Source organism: Hyla sarda, chromosome 6, assembly GCF_029499605.1.
Source record: "Hyla sarda isolate aHylSar1 chromosome 6, aHylSar1.hap1, whole genome shotgun sequence".
NCBI lineage: Eukaryota > Metazoa > Chordata > Amphibia > Anura > Hylidae > Hyla > Hyla sarda.
Window position 1 is genome coordinate 300,228,774 of NC_079194.1, and position 5,594 is coordinate 300,234,367.

The following is a 5,594-nucleotide window of genomic DNA, read 5'->3' on the forward strand; positions in this document are numbered from 1 at the left end:
ATAGAGAAACATGGCCTGGTCAGATGGATCCAGATCTCTGTAGAGAAACATGACCTGGTCAGATGGATCCAGATCTCTATAGAGAAACATGACCTGGTCAGATGGATCCAGATCTCTATAGAGAAACATGACCTGGTCAGATGGATCCAGATCTCTATAGAGAAACATGTCCTGGTCAGATGGATCCAGATCTCTATAGAGAAACATGACCTGGTCAGATGGATCCAGATCTCTATAGAGAAACATGACCTGGTCAGATGGATCCAGATCTCTATAGAGAAACATGACCTGGTCAGATGGATCCAGATCTCTATTCTTTGCACATCCTGGCTCATCTGATATCTGTGCAGAAATGTTTGGACAGTAGAGATTGTCTATACAAGTAGTAAGTTCAATGGGCAGCACAAATAGGGATGCAGAAAATACCACCAAAACAGTTACAATATACAGGCTCATCTAAGCAGTGTGGACTACCAAGTTCAGCCAGCTCCTTCCTCTATGGCTTCCACAAAATTCCAGAACCTTGACAGCAAGTTTTCCTTCCTTCCCTGACCTTCCCAGTCCCCAGATCTTGAAGAGGTATAAGAAAATTGTATATAAATAAAACTATCATACCAAGACATATAACGTATTATTGTAATGCTATCACAAATTGTATGGGCTTCAGCATACTTTTGCTTGACTCACAACTGACAAGAGTCAGTTGTGTAGTCCTTTCATTGTCAGTGTGGTGTTGTCTCCAGCACCCCTTTCCTGATAGGAAGTTTTGTAATCATCTCATTGTCAGTGAATTGTTGTCATCATCTCCAGGATAATCTCTTTCTCCTAACAATAAGTTGTGTAGTCCTCTCATTGTCAGTGTGGTGAAGTCTCAGCAGTAGTGTTGCTCGCGAATATTCGCAATTCGAATATTATTCGCGAATATCGCATATTCGCGAATTCGCGAATTTCGCGAATATAGCGCTATATATTCGGAATTACGAATATTCGTTTTTTTTTTCTTCACAGTACACATCACAGTGATCATCCCTCTCCGCTTCCAGCTTGTGTGGTGTAAAGAAGGCTGTAATACTACAGTGTGAGACTGGCGTGCAAACATTCGCATATGCGAAAATTAGCATATGCTAATTTTCGCATATGCGAATTTCCACATATGCTAATTTTCGTATGCGCATATTTTCGCATACGCGAAAATAAAACAAGAATATAACGAATATGCGAATATTCGCGAATATATGACGAATATTCGTCCATATATTCGCGAATATTCGCGAATTCGAATATGGCCTATGCCGCTCAACACTACTCAGCAGCTCCCTGACTTTTCCATCTGTCCTGACAAGAAGTTGTGTAGTCTTCTCATTGTCCGTGTTGTGAAGTCTCAGCTACACCCTGGCTCCTCCCTCTGTCCTGACAGGAACTTGTCTAGTCCTCTCATTGTCAGTAAGGTGTTGTCTCAGCTGGCTCCTCCCTCTCTATTAAGATGATGCATCATCCTCTGTTGTCATAAGTGGCATGGCTGGATTTTGTCTCTGAGCTGATTTCTGGTATGGGAAGGGATGACTACAGACCAACATAAAGGATTAATGGTGGTTTCAGAACTGGGACAGACAGGCAAGCAATTTTATATGCTTCTGCAGACTTTTTTTTATCCTGATGTAATGTCCCAGTATGGGATGTTGTCGTACTGTACTACTGTCCTGTCAGGCAGAGTCCCTGTGTGCCCTTGGGGCTCTCCTGCAGCAAACCCTATAGTATTTACAGGTTGTATGTAGTTATGTATTATAAGTGTAATATATCTTTAAATCTTTTTTTTTTTTTTTATCTAAAGCCGAGGAACGTGCTTTCGATTCACCCAAAGTGCAAGAAAAAGTGCAAACGTGTTACACTAAAAAAACGTGCACAAAGGATGCGGTCTATCGCAAGCCCTTCTCCGATAGGAGAGAGGCCCCCCAACAAACCTTACCCTTCGCCTCCAGACCAAAAGGTACCTGCGAGGTTCCAGGTTCGATGTCCCTTTTCGCCGAAGCTACTAGGGGACCACAAATGCTCCCGGCATCCCCCTTGGCGTTAGCCAAGGTATCTGCCCGCAGAGCCGATTACGGTAGGTACCCTGCCAAAGCAGGAGTACCCGGGGTGTTTGCAGGGAGGTGCGGAACCTAATGGCCACACACACCTCCCCTAGACCGCTAGGAGGGACACCCAGAAGGGCTACCGCATCCTGACAAATCCTGTGAACACACAACACGCAAAAAGTGACACAGTGAGACAAAAAAGAAATAAATAAGTGAATGTGTGCAGATATACTGCCCGGACATCCGGCCGGATCTATAAAAATTACTCTGATCCTAGCCAGAAGGCCGGGAATCAAGAGGTGAGTGCCACAAGGTGAAGAGATTATGGTGCCCGTGCTTCAACTCAGTGAGTCTATCCTCCCAGTGAGTTTTGGCACCTCGGGGTCACCACTCCCCGAGGCACAAAAGTACCTCGGCTCTAGACCCTCTCAGCCTCATGGCGAGACCCGGAGGGAACAGGTCACATCGGGGCAACCGTCGAGCTGATTCCTCAGAACCAGCCCCGGAAAGCCCTGGTACACCTGCATCCTCCATGCAGCACCCATCCCCACCAGCCCCATACCGGCGTCACAGTCCACCGGCATGAAAAACTGATAAGAACAGATACTACACCTGATCTTAGCCAAAAGGCCGAGAAGCGATCATATATCTTTAAATCTGTACCACATGATTGTATTGTTACCCAGAGAACCCCAGTGACCAGGTGACCTCCCAAGTGACCTATGGGCTCCTTGCACAGCCCCCTTTGTAACCAGGGGAGAGGCTGTAATCTTGATCTTTTCCATGCTCTTGAGTTCCTGCTTAGGTCCAGTGCAGTCGTGTTCCAGGGCCTGTGTCCGGCCATTGGAGGCCTCAAGTTTAAAGTACTGCAGCCACCAGTCGGTCCTGTGTAAGTCAAGTCATCTCAATTGTCTGTCACCATCTAAAGTGGCCCATACAAAAAATATGGAGAAAAACTGTTCCAGGTTAAACCCTCCCCCCCAAAGGACGAGGGGGCACTCCCTCCGTCTGGAGAAGAAAAGGTTTAGTCTAAAGGGGCGACACGCCTTCTTTACCGTGAGGACTGTGAATTCATGGAACGGTCTACCTCAGGAACTGGTCACAGCAGGAACAATTAACAGCTTTAAAACAGGGTTAGATACATTCCTGGAACAAAATAACATTAATGCTTATGCAGAATTATAAAACTGCATCCCTTTCCCTTATCCCCTTACACCCTTCCCTTCAATTCCCTGGTTGGACTTGATGGACGTATGTCTTTTTTCAACCATACTAACTATGTAAAGTCAAGTCACCTACAGTCACTGTGGCCTGCATCATAGTCTGTCAAGTCACTGCAAGTCCCAGCAAGCCTGCGAGGTCTCTCTGTGTCACTGGCCACCTCTCTGGGATATTGGCTGAACTGCATAGACTGTATCACCTGTCTAACCGCAGTAAAGTTACCGTTACCCTTAACCTGGCCTTGGACTCTTTATTGCGCCTGCCTAACCTAGGATTAGCGGTACTACCTTCAATTGGTTTTAAGGCCAAACCATGCCCTGGCTTTGTGACAAGAAGGGGTTAATACCATCTACCCCTGGGGCCATAACATCTGCCCCCTTACATCTCACATCACACCCCGTGGCGCATCACACTGACATTGGAGTCTCCCTTTAATCTCATAGACAGGGCATGTTACTGTGATGTCCCAGTACAGGATATGGTTCTATACTACTCTTAGGCCCTGTCAGGTTGAGTCCCTCAGAGACCTGGGGGCTCCCCTGCAAGGTCTCCCCCTGTTGGTTTTATAAAGGTGTGCATATCACTTTAATGCCTAGACAGGATCACTATGTAAAGGTAGTATAGAGGACCTATGGGAGGTCTCAAGGACCTGTGTGAGTCTGTCACATGTTATGTTATGCAGTCACATGATTTGTTGTCACATGTTCTCCCAGAGAGCACCAGCTTAACCTATGACCCGCAGCTTGACCAATGGGCTATAGTCCAGCCCCCCCACTATATAAAGGGGCGGCCATTACAATTCACTCTCTTAGCTCTTATGCTACCTTACTGAGCACAGCAACCACCAGAGATCTCAGTGCAAGTGATCAGCATCTGGAAGACCCCAAAAGCTACAGTCATTCCAGTAAGTCTCAAGTCTATGTCTTCTGTCACTGAAACTAGTCAAGTCCTGCACACAGTCAAGTCTAATTTCAAGTCAAGTTAACTACAATTATTGGTCCAGCAAGCTGCGAGGTCTTCTGGGTCCTGGCCACCTCTCTGGGAATTCTGGTCTTAGCTGTGAAGATAATTCCATCTGTCTTCTACTCAGTAAAGCCTCCGTTTGACCCGAACTGGTTGTGGGCTCTCATTTCACTACTAGCAATTGGGATAGTTGAGAATCCAGGCGTGTGGTGTTCTGGAACCCGAAAACCACACTGGCATCACGAACACTAGGAGTTAATACCATCCAGCCCCCGGAGTTAATACCATCTGATCCCACTAGGAGTTAATACCATCCAGCCCCCGGAGTTAATACCATCTGATCCCACCACTCACACCGCTACACCCGTGGTCCCGCCATTTCATCCGGTGGTTCACCACATTACCTACTTCATCTAATCGGCAGAAACTGTGAGAAGCAATCCAGGCCCAAGATCAAAGGAGGTCCAACCCACAACTCGACGGTTGTTTCTAATAAAGAGGCCATTCAGTGTACGGTATATCACTGCTGTATTATTTTACAATGTGTTTTTATACTGCATTGTTTACTACTTTGTCTTTCCATAATGCTCAGACGATGCAACCCCAGTCAACTATATGACAAATTCAGCTCTACTAGATCTGTATGAGAATTTTTTTTCAGTGGGATCAACATTTTGACTACAACAGCTTCCCCCATGTAATGTCAGGTGCCCAATATGTGCCCTCCAAGCCATTAGCTGGAATTACCCCTGATGTCACCGCCCCTCCCCCTTCTTTTGCTCGTGACCCCTTTTTCTACCAGTTTCGACCATTTTTGGCCTTTAACATTTGCATCAATATAAATAAACAGCAGAACGCACCAGGGCACGGTGCGCCAGCCGGGCCCGAAGAGGGCTGATATTTACAGCAACCTTAGAGCGTGGTTGGCATTCCCCGAATGGCAGGAGAAGCCAGGATGCTGCACAGCTGGAGGCGTTGATAAAACATCAGACAGAGCTCTAAGCTGACAGCGGAGAGAATTGACAGCTATTTATAATGCAGAGTAATGTGCGCAAATCAGGAGAAATTCCATCATTATTATGAACGCTATCTCCGCCTTCAATCCTCGTCCTATTAAACCGCATAGGGATCATAAATCACCCCGAGCTACTAAGGACAGATATACAGCCGCGTAAATCTGAGCACTTCATTTTCTGCGGTATTATTTATTTTTTATATTTAAGGTATTGATGGACAGTTTCCATTGAAGCGTCCTGTAAATAATATTTGTGCAATCTGATGTTGGCTCCGCCTTTTCCTTATAAAGAGGTTCTGCAGTGGCTGAGCTTTGTATAA

At 46.0% G+C, this 5,594-nt stretch overlaps 1 pseudogene; it reads right to left on the reverse strand.

Moving 5' to 3' along the window:
• Positions 1–2,607: 2,607 nt before the first annotated feature.
• Positions 2,608–2,717, reverse strand: LOC130277933 (U2 spliceosomal RNA; annotated as a pseudogene).
• Between the last annotated feature and the right edge of the window lie 2,877 nt (positions 2,718–5,594).